Below are 16,114 nucleotides of genomic sequence, written 5' to 3' on the forward strand. Positions count from 1 at the left end.
ATAGTGTCCTGAAGAGAAAAATGAGCAAGGCACATAATTTGAGATAGCAAAAATACTAGGTGACTGCAGGAGCATAGAAAATCTCAGGCAGCTGTTTCACATGACTAGCAAAATACACTATTAAAATAGTTGCATAAACTAGGAGTTGGTAACACTGGGGAAAACCAAGATGTGGGCAAAGCTGGCTGGGAACAACTGGACTCAACATGGTGATGAATTTCAGCTAGGTTTCACCTTGGAGAAAATAGCAAAAAAGTCACTGCTACTACCATGCAGCAGAGCAACTGATCAAAGGCAGCAACTGCCTAACTATGGCTGGTTCACATGTGAAAAATAGACATCCCTTACTTACTTTTTATGTTATCTGAAGTAAAAACATTCCTTACTGATACAACGTTTCATTTTCTTCCTTATTCTCCACGATTTTCTTTCTTCTCATATTACTTATAGCTTGTAACTTATTTTGTCAAATATATGCAATGAGATAACACTGCAGTATTACAGAAAGCAGACTGCATGGGAAACAGACTCATATTGAAACGGGAAGAAGTCCCTAATCCCCTCTCCCGCGGGGCGTGCAATGAGGACAGGTTGTGGGGATTTGATCCCAGGCAGTGTCTAGGGGTGAATGTTTACAGCTCCTGAATCCCCAGAGGGCATGTGTTACATGGTCCATTCGTCGGTGGCTTGTGTTAGTCAGCTCCATCAGACATCCTGACTTACTGCAAAGACAGAAGGCTATCTGAATCCCGGGGTTTATGGCCTTGGTGTACCTGAAGAATTGGCTCACACGTGGGCTTGGAGAATAAGTGCAAGGTTTCATTAAGTAGAGGTTGTCAGCAGATAGATGGGGACCCAGAAGGGAGATGGAGCGGGAACGCAGTTTTCCCTTGGAATGGGACAGGTCAGCGCTCTCCTCCCACAGCTCCACGAAACTCGGTGTTCTTCTGCGGTGGATGGCCTGCAGCCTCAGTCTCTGTGCTCTCCTTCCTCCGGTGTCTTCTCGAGGTCCAGTTGCTGTGACTTTTTCTGCTAATGGTCCCTCTAGACGTCCAGCTGCTAGGATCACTGCCTGCTAGGATCTGGGGGTTTCTTATATCACAGGATGGAGGTGTGGCAGGATGGAGGTGTGGCAGGCCAGGGTGGTCTTGGGAAATGCAACATTTGGGCAAGAAAACAGAAGTGCCGTCCTCACCTAGGTCAGTGAGCACAGGCCTGAGGGTGGAGCCCAAGCCAAGGAACACGCCCTGCTCTACCCAGCACTTCCCTGTCCCCCTTCCACATCAATATATTTTATTTAAATCTCCAAAAATAGCACCCAAATCCTTTAGAGAAGACAACTGCAGAAAATGGCATTAGAAGAGCCAGTCTGGGATTATGGTCACTACATGGAAAACGGAAACACACGCAGTGTTTCCTGCAGGCCGTGGAATCACTGCTGAAACGTATCCCCTGCTGAGAAGGACAGGGAAACAAACTGGCTTCTCTCATGTTCTTGTTCTCTAATCTCTGCAGTGTCACCCCTTGACTGAACTGAAACAGGAAGTAATTTTTATGGGAGCCTAGGAACCATGCCTCACAGGGGCCAGGCCTCTCTATTACAGAACAGTGCCAGGAGAGGTGATTGACCTCTGTGGTATCTGTGGGCATATAAACCCAGGAGCACACACAAAGGAAGATCAGAGAAAAATATACTATCAAAGGGTCAAGAGAGGAGCAGTCTGAGGAATGACTCATGCATGATATTTGTGAAAAGACCAAAAAGTAAAACGGAGCTTATGAGGTAGTAAACTAAGAAGAACATAGAGAAAAACAGGCAAAATCGTAAAGTCAAGGGTATTTACCTTTCCTTTTAGGATTTTTAAAATCCCTTCCAGAACGCTTTTCCCAATATCTTTTATTCATTGATTCATTCAAGAAATATTTATGGTCTAAGAATTGGGCAGATGGCATCATATGCACTGTTAGTACTTCTATCATTGACAGAAAGAATGTTTCTTTTCTCCCACAATGTTTTTCTCCTAAACATTCTTCTTGCAAATTGGTATTCTTACAGATCCTGTTCTTTGTTCCTGCCCTAAGAAGCTTCCCCACACCTGTCTTAACCCAGTTAAGAACTTCTTTCCGCTCCAACTAAGTTATTAAGTTTTACACGTTGTAACACTTGCACAGTACATTGCAATTATTGTTCTTCTCTTCATTCTCCAATTAAGCTATGAATGTTTTGAAGGAAAAGGCTATAAAGACAATGACTTGACATTTGTCAGTAATTATTTCACAAACGATTGTTAGATATTTGTACATAATATTCTAACATATTTATCTTGATTTTTGGAAAACAATATAAGCCATTTTCTCTGCCCATTCCCCATGAACTGCTCAATTTTAAACAATGTCTATGCTCTTGGAGCAATTATACAAACTTTCAAAAAACACCTGAAAGTGTTTTTGTTTTGCTTTGTTTTGTTGTATTATTTTTTAGAGACAAATTCTTGCCTGGTGAAGTGCAGTGTGCCTTGACTGCTCACTGCAACCTTGAACTTCTGAGTAACTAGAAAAGATGCGTGTCATGATGCCCTGTTTAATTAATTAATTACTTTTGTAGAGTTAGGTCTTGCTAGGTTACCTGTGCAGGTCTCCAACTCTCAGCCTGAAGCAGTCCTCCCTTCTCAGCCTCTCAATTATTGGGATTCCAGGCATGAACCACTGGACTTCAAAGAGGAAATTTTAGATTTTAGAATATTGTAATATGTTATACTTAATTTTTTTTCAAGTTTGCTGTTGCAGTGGCACTTGAGAATAATTATTTCTTATGGTGAAAGTGTGATTTCTTGTATCTAGTCATCTACTTTTAAAATCTTTATTCTGTTTACTTAAACCCTAATAACTGGTAGTCAGCTCAGCTGAAAACGGATTCCATGGGTGTTTTGTGTTGAGGTTATTAAGACAAGTGTAGAGAGATATTAAAGGCAAAAGACATTTACTTTGTATATAAAACACTTATCTTTTTATTATGGCCATATATTTGAATAATTATAATAGGCATTTGATATGAGAAGGATTATGTATTGCTTAGTATATCTCAGGTGTTGTCTAGGCAAATGTATATTTCTTGAGTCATATTATCCCATTGTAGAGTATTGTGAGCTAAGTACAGTTACCTTCCCACTTTACAGATACACTGAAAGTTATCTAGGCATTCACAGTTCATAGGAAGATTAAAACAAGCTGATAGAAATATCAGTTATACAACAGAGTAAGAACTCATTTTTTTCTTGCAAATAGTGAAACATTTGTTTGTTTTAAATAAAAGAGGTACTGGGGAGAATGAAAATGGTAATATTACACACCACTTAAGTTGCCTCCCTAGAGGCACAAATATACACTTGAGCACATGATTGGGATGTCATGTTGCCAGTATTGTTTAGATTTCTCTGCTTTGAAACATTTATGCTAAGGCTTCATCCTTGCAGATAGGGCATCATATATGGTATGGGTAGTTTTTAAAAATACCTTGAAATGCATATTTTAATAACCAATTTTCCAACTTTGTTTTAATCAGGGGTCGATGATATGTGGCACTCCTAGTAAGTAAATGAATGTTTGAAGTGCTGTGAGTTATTTTAGCAATTGCTCAGTTTACCATTTAAGTTATCAAAGATCTTTACTTGTGCAATATCATAAAAATGTGGGACATTAAAAATTAATAACAGAATTTATGTAACTAAAAGCTGCCATCTAATATGATATTTTTCAGTAAGATGACAGCAGCAATTACGCTGAAAAATAGTCATTCCCATAGTTTGAGCCATTATAGCAATTTCCACCTGGGGATTTCACAGTCAGATTCCAGTTCTGGACATCAGTGACTAACGTAACGGTTATTAATGAGAAGAGATTTTGAGACGTGTAGCCGTGTTTAGATGTCAGTGCCTTGAAGTGATGGATTTGGCATATTAGTAAGAAAGACTGCTTTGGACTGGATAATAAGAAACATATTGAATTGTCTTTCTTGTCCTCTATAGCATGAAAAGTCAGTCAGAGATACAGAAACCATGGAACATTTCACAGCATGGCCTACATTTCACTTCACTTTTATCCTTTTAACCATGCACAAAGTTTATTAAATATGCAAAGTAGGAATGCTATAGGAAGAAAGAGCAGTCGTCAGAGGTCACAATCCACAGCAAGGTGACAGTCTCTTGTGGATCACACCCTAAGTGCTAATTAGAGTGAGAATCTACTTTCAGGTTGCCAGCATGGAACAAGGAAAATGAAGCTATCAGCAGTTAACATTATTGTATTAATTGAAATGAATGCTGACAGAGATTTTGTTGGCTTTACAACAAATTGAATATGGATAATGTAACCGCTTATCAAATTCCACGCATATAAAATTGTGGATTAATTAAAAAATCACACAACCCATATATTTTGGGTATCTCATATAAATTTCTATGTACATGTGCAAACTTGCAGTGTGCAAATATGTGTCTACATCTAAACATGTACAACTGCATTGACCAACAGTTAGAAAGTTAGAAATTATTCTCCCATTTTACCATTTCCTTTCCTTGAAGTTTGTCACAAATATAATTTTTCCATCTGTTCGAAGCCTACTCTCTGGAGGCGTGTAATTTATGGATACAGTAAAGCCATAAAATAATACAGGGTTTGTATCAGACAAAACAATAACACTCGTGTTATAAAAGATCCATTGTGAGAAGAAAGTTATACTTCACATTACTACAAATACAGAAGTATGCTTTCATCAAAAGCTGAAATCAGTCAATATAATTTGTTTTTAATGTTTTACTTAAAATAATTTTAAAAGGATTACTCAAGTAGACAAACAGTATTGGTAATAAATAATGTTGAAGAATTCCCTTTAATTTGTTGATTAAACTGTAAGTAAAACACTAAAAAGTACTATGTAATGTAGTTTAATGAAGATTCTTTATGGTTTTCATAAAATAAATAGTCTCAATGGAATATTTTAAGATTGAGAAAGTTCCATATATCATTGTATTGTACTTTCACTTTATTATTTGCTTGCATGTCATAACTGATGGAAATAAAAATATTTATGTTTACACATATGCAAAAAGTGGATTTTTGTCTATGTTTTCTAGTGAGACAAAGTTACCAATAATTTCATCTGTATGGGAAAATTTTTACAAGCCCAAAGTTCTTAACTTTCTTTTCTTTTGACGTTTCATATTTCAGCCTAGGTATGAGATGGAATTGACTGTGGTCATTCTTTGATTTCACTGTGATTACTGAGTTTCTGATACAGTGTTAGGAATGTATAGACTTTAAAGCTTGCTTTCTTCTTCTTCTTCTTCGTCTCCCTTTGGACCTGTATATGTGATTTCTGCAGTAATGTGCATCGTTATCTGACATACAGTTGCTGAAAGATACAAGCATAAATATAATTCTTAGTTTCAGTGAATCTTTAGGAACAGACAAGTAAAACTGAAAGATAATTATGGTATGAATGTTAGTAAACTGTTTATCACAGAGGTACAATAAGGGTGAAAATAAATTTAAAAATACATGCCTCATCCAACACATGAGGTAGTAAAAATGAAAAATTTAATTTGACATAAAGAGCCATTTCAAAGTTATGGTTATTTCTGGTGAGAGCTAGTAGCTCAGAAACCATGAGGAAGTCCTGCAAAGCCACATGATGGATTTGCAGGTCAGGATGGGAAGCCTGGGTCTTGGGGAGGGTTCCAAGGTCCTGGTCAGGTTGAGGTCCTCCTGGGGCTCGGGGACGTCTCAGTGGGAGAGCTGGGAAGGGGAAATGCATGCTTCACCCCAGCTAGCAGGCCACCTCAGCCCACCTAGATGAAACTGTCCCTTGACTATCCTCTTTCTCCTTCTTGGACAGGCAGGTGGAGGAACTCAGCCATCCTGAGTACTGGTGGAAGGATGAAGTTTGCCTTTCATCGCAACATTTACTTCCACAATGAAGTGATCCTTAAGGAGTACTGCATTGGAATTCTTAATAAGGAGTGCCTCCCCGCATGGTAGAGGGTGTGGTATGTGGGAAGCTAGGTCTGGCATGAGCCTTCCCAACTCCTCTCGCTCCAGGATAGAGGGTGACTGGCTCCACTGTGTCCAGTGGTTCTAGGGTCATGCAGGTGAAGGCCCCAGTTTCAGGCAGGACACACCTAACTGAGTTTCTTCAGCTGGTTGGCTGATGGTGACTGCCCAGGGTATGACGGGTTGCTGAGGTGGGGTGGTGGTGGGGCATCATGGGAAGGGACCTTGTTGGTCATTGCTTGGCGTTGGAGGAATTGGCTTTGAACCAGAACCTGACCTGTCATGACCACTTTGCCCAGTTCCCCAGATCATCAGCCAGGGCCCGTGGCTCAGTCTCATGCAGCACTACCCAAGGGAGTTAGGCCCTCAGAGAGGGAACAGAGAGGAGGCTGGGGAGCAGCCCAGGGCTGGGGGATGAGAGGCCTGTGGGTCCTGGAGCTAGGACACACATAGCGAAGCCAAGGCTCAGGGAGGAGACTGTGGTAAGCAAACTCAGACCATGCATGGGCTGGGGGAGAAAGGCCCGTCAGGGAACTGTAGTACCCACATTTCAGGATTGGGGAACCCTAAGCCCCTCAAGAGGCATAAGTAACTAAGATCAGTGGGTGAGAAGCCAGGCTCAAGGGATAGCTGCCTCACCATCCCTTGCTAGCTTCCTTCTCTGCCCTGAGGCCTGCTACCACCTGAGGCTCAGTTTGGACTCAACCAGGGTGCTCTCACCCTCCACACAGGTGCCCACCTGAGGCCCGTCTAGGTCTACATCCTCCCAGAATGGCTCTCCCAGGCCTGTCAAGTTCCATTTCCATGACTCCAGCCTCCCCAGATGTGCTTTCTCCCTTCTGCCATCCTCATTCTCCCAGCCCCTGCCCACCCCTAGAAAAGACAGGCCACCACACAGGGAATCTGGAGGACCGCACGGGGCTCACAGGGCCGAAAATGTGAAGAGATGGCAAAATGGAAGGGGACCTTCTGTGTGTGTCCAGGAAGGCAATCTGGCTGGATATTAAGGCCCACCTCACTATTGGTGATGACACCCAGCGTTTCTTGGCCCTGAGCATGTGCACACAAACACACACATTGTCCATGGCATTGACGTCAATACTACCTAACTGATCCTCAGATTCTATACAACCCCTATAAAAATATCAGTGACCCATTCTTCATAGAAAAACAATCTGAGAATCCTAAATTTGCTATGAAATGGCAGAAGATCCTGAAGACTCAGAGCAATCCAGTACAAAGTTCAAAGCTGGAGGCATCATAGTACCTAACTTCACAATATACTACAAAGTTTTATGTATCGAAATAGAACAGCACTGGCAGAAAAGCAGAGACATGAGCTAATGAAAAGCAACAGGGGACCAGGACTAAGTCACTGCATTTACAGCACATGACCTTTTCCCAAAAAAGCAAGAACGCCCAATGCAAAATTAAGTATCTTCTATAAACTAGGTTGGGGAAAACCTGAATATCCACATAAAGGATTTTACAAGTAGATTATTTCTCACCAAACTCCATTGTCAGACCTGCGATGATAAAAGTACCAGAAGAAATCACAAGGAGGAAGTTGCATGACATCCATGTGGGCAATGAGGGTCTCAAAGTGACTGCAAGAGCACAGTAAACACCATCAAAAATAGAGAATGGAGTTATATCAAACTAAAGTGCTTCGGCACACCAAAGGAAACTAAACAGAGGGAAGGAACATCCTACAGGATGGGAGAAATTATTGGATTACCATACGTCCGTTAGTGGGTGAATATTTACAATACATAAGGAACTCCAACAACTCAATAGCATGAAAACAAATGGGCTAAGGAGGTGAATACTCGTTTGTGAAACTAAGACAAACAATTTCGCAAAAGACACACTAAAAAGCACTCATCATCCCTAATCCATCAGAAAAATCAAACCACAATGAGATTTCATCTCACTTCAGTCAGAATGCTTATTATCCAAAAGACAAAAACAAAAACAAAAAACAAACAAACAAAAAAACAAAACTCATTTCTGCTAAGGATGCAGAGAAAAGGAAATCATTGCACACTTTTAATGAGAATGTAAATTAGTGCAGGCATTACAAGAAGTTTTATGGATTTTATTAAGTATAGAATCGCTGGGCGTGGTGGCTCACGCCTGTAATCCCAGCACTTTGGGAGGCCGAGGGGGGTGGATCACGAGGTCAGGAGGTAGAGACCATCCTGGCTAACACGGTGAAACCCCGTCTCTACTAAAAATACAAAAAATTAGCCGGGCGTGGTGACGGGCGCCTGTAGTCCCAGTTGCTCGGGAGGCTGAGGCAGGAGAAAGGCATGAACCTGGGAGGCGGAGCTTGCAGTGCGCCAAGATCGCGCCACTGCACTCTAGCCGGGGCGACAGAGCGAGACTCCATCTCAAGAATAAAAATGAAAAAAGAGTCTCCAGAAATCTACGAGTAGAACCACCCACCATATGATCCAGCAAATCAGAATACCGGGGCACACGCAGAGGTACACAAATCAGTATGCTGAAGCGGTGCGTGCACCCATGCAATTATTGCTGCACTCTTCACAGTTTCGCTATGGCCAAGATACGGAAGCAACTTGAGTGTCCCTCAATTGATGAGTGGATAAAAAAATAGGGCACATAAACACAATGGAAAAATGCGCTGCATTGTCAAAGAAGGAAATCCTGCCAGTTGTGACAATGTGTGTGAATCTGGTGAATGTGTGCATGCCATTTTGTTAAATGACATAAGCCAGTTATCAGAAAGGCAAATAGCCCACTACCTCGTTCCTATATGAAATCTAAAAGCAGATCTCACAGAAGTAGCGACTCCAATGGTTGGGGTGGTGTTTAGTGAAGAGGGTATACTGAGGAGATGTTGGATCAAGAACACGTATTTCTAGTTAGAAAGGAGGAATTGGTTAAAAACCTTTTCTGCAGCATGCTGACTTTAACTAGGGATAACACATTCTTTCTCTAATAAATGTAAGATGGGGCATATCACGTTTTATCACCTCAAAACGACAAGTGTGTGAGGTCATGCATGTGTTGATTACTTTCCACTATTTAAACTAGGAACATTTAATTTCATTATGCTATGCACTTGAGAAACTCCGCTGGTACACTTTTGATTTAGGTTAAAAAAGAAAGTTTTCATTACCGTTATCCCCCTTCAGTCACAGAATGCTTCAAGTAGAATGTTCCAGATGTCTTAAACTTTAGTATCAACCACATGTAATTACATCCTTTCACCTGTACTATTCCTCTAAAAAAATAAACGTTTTATGGTGATGCAGATAATTTTGTAGTCCTTCTAAAGACTTCTGAAACATTTTAAGCTTGTAAATTTTTAAAGAGAAAGAGCCTAATTAGAAAACTTGTGCAGCTTGCAAGGGAGATGTAATATATGCCTAATTTTGTTTCCATTTGTGTTCAAAGAAACAAAGAAAAATGTTCAACAAACAACACAATTTACTCTCGTATTGTATTTGCTTTTAAGCATGTATAGCTGAGCAATAACATCAGGCATTTTGCATTACATGTAACAATGTATTCTGAAAATTTTAATATAGATATTACATCTAAACAGATAGTTTTCAAATAGCATTAACAAGTACGAAATTACTTGAAAACCATTCCTTTTCCTTTGAATTCCTCAAAAACTTCATGGAGGAAGTTATTATCTACTTCTCTCCACAAAACCAACATGTTTCTTTCAGTAATATACAGGTAACAATGCAGAAATAACATTTCAATTTTCAATTTGCAAACAAGGTTTGGTATGCAATAACCATTATTTTGGATACTTGCTTTAATATCTGCTTCAGTCTCCTTTTTCAGGTTGACTTTCCCCACTATCTCCTACAGATGCCACTTAACTTGACCTACGATATGCTACATGAGGAGCAGGGTGCACCCTATCCAGAGAAGGTGTATTCCTTCAGTCTTTTCTGCCAAAGTGCTCATGACCACACGAATAAAAATCACTGCAACTGCTTGAGTAACTCTCCCGACTTCTGCCATATCTATCTCGAGTATTGTTATAATCGTGATAGCTGCTTCCACCATAAGACATCCCAGGTCCTTGTGCAGGTGGTGCACCATGAGAGGTCCCAGCAGAGTTGATAAAATAATATGTTGGGCTACATTTAAACATTTTTACTGCTATCACTAAAGCATGAACTAATTAAAGTACTATTTGGAAATATCTGCTTTCCTCTGCCTTTGTTGACAGGATAATAATTAAGCCTGAAATAGTAGAAGGTTTTATTTAAAATAAGTGTAAGAGTAGTATTTTGAAGCTTGACAAGTTTAATTCTAAGGTAAATGTTGAGTCACATTTTCTGAACATGAACTGAAGTTCTCACTTTCATATCGTTCCCTATATTTTATACTGTTAAGAATACTCATTATTGAAGCACGTTATATTTGTTCTTTATAATTTTCCTTAGAATTTCATGTAAATAATGATCTGATCTATTAAATGTAATTCTATAATTTACAAATCCATCCTGGACCATTACCATATCTCTGAAATGCATCTCTGTAAGAACTTCCACTTACTCATTGAGAAAGATCTCTACCACAGGCCTCAGAGTAGCCACCACGATCACTAAATTGAAAAAAAAAATAATAAAAAAGTGTTCTTAATGGCAGAAAGAACAATTTAAGAAATCAATTTAATAAATCCAGATAACATTATAGTACTTATATCCTGTAGAGGAATGTTCATCCTGACTAGAATGACCATAATCACAGTATGCATAGCCTCTAGGTGGTGGAGCATAATCCCTAGCTTCTCAGGAACTTGGATGATGTCTGTGTGCATGAGTTTAAGCAACAAATTTTAAATTTTTAAATTCTAGTATCCAAAAATATATCTAAATAACAACTTAAACACAATTAAATTGCCAAACATCTAAATAGCTATTTCTCCAATAAAATAGGCAAATGCCCAGAAAGCACATGGAACAGATACTCATAATCAGTGATTCAGAAAATGTATTTCGAATCCACAACGAGATACCATACTTCACACACACACACACACACACACACACACACACACTGGAATGGCAGTAAAAGCAGGAAATACCAAGTGTTTGAGGGGATGTAGATAAACTGGAACCCTGATACAATACTTGTTGGAATGGAAAATGATGCAACTTCTATGGAGAAATGTGGTGGTTCCTCAAGAAAACAAACATAATTATCATAGAACCAAGCAATTCCACTTATATACATACCCAGAATCGAATAAGTGTACTCAAACAAATATTGGTGCATAGAAACACTGTGGTGGAAACACCCCAAATAAAATAATGGGTTAACAGTTTGTGGAAGGAGTGAAGTGCTGCAATGTAAATGAACCTTCGAAACATCATGCAAAGGGAAAAGAGACAGATGCAAAAAGTCATGTAGTGTTTGAGCCCATTAACATTAAGTACCCACAACAGATAAATTCAGAGGTGGAACACTGACTGGTGTTTGCTAGCAGCTGAGGGAAGGGAGAAAATGGAAGGAACTGCTTAACTGGTAGTTGGAGTTTTAGCTTGGAATCATGAAAATGTTTCGGAACTCGATGGAGGTAGTTGTTGCATGACACAGAATGTATTAAACACCACTTAACTCTTTACCTTATAATGTGTACTTTTGTTATGTGAATTTCATCAGCACAACAAAAAAAATCAACTATTTAATTTCATTTTTCCTTTAACTCTCCTTAATTGCATAACCATCATCTCTTGGTGACATATGGTCATTTATCCAGGAAGCGATTGTCACTCTGCATGGAGGACCTCCATAATTCTCTCTTCCACGTGATATGGGATATTTAACACTCATGTGATGGAACATTATGTAAAGAACACCAGATCTGAAACACTATTTTCTCTTCTCTCAAACAACTTTTTAAAATTATTGCTTCTATGACTCCATTCTTTGTTTCCTAAATTACTAGCCAATCATGACACTGTGAATATTTCTTATGGCTTTGGATAATCCCATGGCTCCCGCAAGGCCAGTTCTTCTAATGAAGCTGAAGGCTAACACTAATTCTCAGGTAAAGTTCATTTGCAATGTTAATAACAACTTAGTTATTATTTTCCTCTTCATATGAATGACTGATGACTACTAATGACAGAGGGAAAACATGTAAAACCATCAAACTTTTCACTGATTTTAAAGTTTACATAAATTGTCCTTTCTCAGCTGAAGAAGGTAAATTTTCCCATGTTGTTAAATTCATCTCACACACACAAATACTGCTACCTTTGAATGACTACATGCTAAATTTTTACATAAAAGTTCTCCTTTATCTCTAAGTGGCTGGCTCTATATTGACTCTAAGTGGCTCTATCTCTAAGTGGCTGTCTAATGTTGACAAATTAAAATGTATTAGTGAAGATTTTCTAATGATGGCCAACATTTACTTTTATTTCAATAACCAGTAACGTTAAAGGGGTCATTACAACATTGTTGCTATTTCAAAATAGAGAAGGTTCTTCTTTAATATCCTCTTCACTAGCTATTCCTTAAATGTCAGTCTTTCACGTATGATATGTTCACGAGCGAATTTTCCAATGAAATATGTTGGCTTTTGTGTCCTGAAGTCAATAAATACCTAGCTTCACTGACAGTCTACATATGAAATGTAAAATTGAAAATGTCGGTTTTCAATTTCCTCCATATTAGGATGGAGGACTAAGTAAGAATTTTAATTTGTTCTGCTTAAACTTCTTTGCTAAGAACTTTTATTTATTGTCTTGCTTTCTTCTGTTTAGTCTGCGATCTTAAAATTATCCTTCTGAAAAATACTGCTTCTATTAAATCCTACTGCTCACCTCGTGTTGCTTAGTTCTGAGTACTCTCCTCAAATAATTTCAAATTTTACACTAAGGATCTTCTGTTAATGTTTAAACCTCCCGGTACAATCTTAATTATTGATTTACATCCCCTTATATTTCACAACACCGTCCTTCTGCGATGCTCACTTAAGAATATTGAACTCCTTCATGTCTACCTTTCAAGCCTTGAATTTATTTTTAAATTATATTTAAGCCCAGTGACTCCTTTTCTGCTAAATGCTCTTGTAGTTCTTTTGAATCTTCATATAAGCAGGAAGAATGCCTTGCACATAAGCTTATTGAGGTCTCAGAAGCTGGATGGCCCAGCTCAGTGGCTGACGCTGTGAGCCAGTGTAGAAGGCTGAGGCAGCTGGACTGCTCAAGCCCCAGGCTTTAATGTCAGTTTTGAAAATGTAGTGAGATCCTCTCTCCACAAAAAAATAGGAAAAATGTTTAGCTAGGTGTAGTGGTGCATGCCGGTAGTTGCAGCATCTCAGGAGGCTGAAACAGGAGAATTGCTTGAGCCCAGGAATTTGAGGCTGTAGTGAGCCATCATCTCACCAACGCACTCTGACCTGGTAAGAACAAGACTCCAACCCAACAAAGAAGCTGAACAAGCAATTTTCAGATTGGAACATCAGGGGACCATTACCACGGCACCTAGGAAATGGAAGAATTCATTAGATGAAGAAGCCTACCATCAAAGAATACTGCTAGGAGCTTTTAGAAAAATAAAGGGGAATCCTCTAGCAAACACAGGATTAAAAGAAACGTTGGCCTCACTCTAATCAATTCCTTGATCTGCAATGAGAAGCTGGAGTATTTCTTCACCATAAACCTGAAACGTACCTAGTGAGAGAGAAACTATACTCAAAGTGATCGATCACCAATTAAGCCAATGTGTATGTCACTTCTATTTTGTTTGATAAACTTAAAGTTAAGCATCCAGGTAAAATGGCTCATTTTTAGTCCTACAAAAACTATGGTCTTTCTATCAGGTAGCATTTACCTTGGCCTCCCATCCAACTATTGCTTCTTGCCACAGCAGAAGGAGCAGATTTTTAGGAGGAGGCCCTCCACTTCTTGAAGAGGGACCACTTTTAACTGGAGTGAGTCCCCTAGAATAACTCATGTTGAGATCAAGAGTGTATCCACCATCATCTGCATTTCAAAGAAACTCTTTTTTTTCTTTTTCTTTTTTTTGAGGTGGGGTCTTGCTCTTTCACCCAGGCTGGGGTGCAGTGGCACGATCTTGGCTCACTGCAAGCTCAGCCTCCCGGTTCATGCCATTCTCCTGCCTCTGCCTCCTGAGTGGCTGGGACTACAGGTGCCCGCCACCACACCTGGCTATTTTTGTGCGTGTGTGTGTTTTTAGTAGAGACAGGGTTTCACTGTGTTAGCCAGGATGGTCTCGATCTCCTGACCTCGTGATCTGCCCTCCTCGGCCTCCCAAAGTGCTGGGATTACAGGCGTGAGCCACTGCGCCCGGCCTCAAACAAACTCCTTAGTTAACTAACATCACTGTTTCTTAAATGGCTAAGTTTTAGTTTTTTATAAAGATTTTCTACATATTATAATCTTACAAATTCACATTTGTCTAAATTAATAAAATTAACATTTTTATATGAAATTAGTACAATTCAAGCAAGAAAACTCCATTTAGAAAATCTAGAAAGAAACTCAAGAATCATAATATTTTCTATGAGAGAGATGTGGGAAAAGTAGGGAGTGAACAAGGAGCAGATATTGATCAGTAAAATATCTAAGTATACTATACATAAAAATATTAAAAGAAAAATGATAAATGACTTTATATCATTCTGTTATGAGGAAAAATTTTCAAAGCATATGATAAAGATAAACTAAATTCTATTCAAAGAAACTCAAATATTTACAATATCAAAAAGTGACACATCAGGAAAATACCTTACCTCTAAAATTTGTTAACAGAATATAGAATTCTTACAATTCCCTTATAAAACACTAATTTTCAGATTAGACTGTTAAATTTTAATAATCTTTAAGAATTGCATATTACATAATATAAAAATATTTTTCATATATCTACAAAAAATATAGACATATGCCAATTGCCAGGTGGCGTTACAGGTTAGAATACACACATTCTCTTACATGACAGAATATTATTGAACCTCACCCTCAAGATCAATGGAGACAAAATAATCATGAAACTATGCATCTTAAAATGGAGCAAACACTGCAATTTCAGCTTCAAAAGAACATCTCCAGTTAATTACACATCTGGTTATTAAAACCCAAAAATAAATGATAGATTTTTGAAGGTTGGTTAATAGACAATACAAGTTAACTGATATATTTATTTATTTATTTATTTATTTGTTATTGAGATGGACTCTTGCCCTATTACCCCAGGCTACAGTGCAATCATGTGATCTCACCTCACTGCAGCTTCCACCTCCCAGATTCCAGTGATTCTCCTGCCTCAGCCAAGTAGCTGGGATTACAGGTGCAAGCTACCATGCCAGGCTAATTTTTTATACCTTTAGGAGAGACAGGGTTTCACCATGTTTGTCTGGAACTCCTGACCTTGTGGTCCCCCCATCCCATACTTCCCAAGTTCTGAGATGACAGGCATGAGCCATCTCACCCAGCCCATCCAATCATTTTGTTTTGTTTTGTTTTGTTTACAAATATATGGTTAGTTTTTCTTTTTTACGTAAAAATCGACCCCTCATTTCTATGGTGTAAATCACTCATAAATATCATTTTCAGTGACTCATCCTTCAGCAAAGAAAGATACATATATATCTGTGAAGCCGTGGTTATTAGACCTTTCCAGAGTCACTGACTGTTTTCAGAAATTAAAGTTCTACGTTTCTTAAATTGAAAATGCTTTATGGCAGACCAATGTACAAACTCTCTATCAAAATTACAACGCAATAGATTTGCATAGATGTTAGCACATGTATACACAAAAAAACAAATATTGCAAAATCAATCTTAAATACTGAGTTACTTTTTTCCTGTTGGAAAATTTTAAATATTCCATCCTATTTTGATGTTACAACTGATATGAAGTTCTGGGCCCCAAAGTTGAAAACTCTAAAGTATAATGAATATAAATGAGTTCTGCAGAAAACTTGTTGAGTGCAGGCAATCAGCATTCATAAACACAACTCAGTTTCAAATTTTTGTTATTTCAGTGCAAAGTTATTACAACTTTAAAATGAATTTTAGATATTAGTTCAATCATT

General features: G+C 38.6%; 1 long non-coding RNA gene across 1 annotated transcript in view; it reads right to left on the reverse strand.

The window, feature by feature from the left end:
- Positions 1–3,022: 3,022 nt before the first annotated feature.
- LOC129395738 (uncharacterized) overlaps positions 3,023–16,114 on the reverse strand; it is a 32,544-nt gene continuing 19,452 nt past the window's right edge. The window contains exon 3 of the long non-coding RNA XR_008622991.2: positions 3,023–5,410. This is a non-coding gene — a long non-coding RNA (uncharacterized LOC129395738). The remainder of the gene's footprint in view (positions 5,411–16,114) is intronic.

Source organism: Pan paniscus, chromosome Y, assembly GCF_029289425.2.
Source record: "Pan paniscus chromosome Y, NHGRI_mPanPan1-v2.0_pri, whole genome shotgun sequence".
Lineage (NCBI taxonomy): Eukaryota > Metazoa > Chordata > Mammalia > Primates > Hominidae > Pan > Pan paniscus.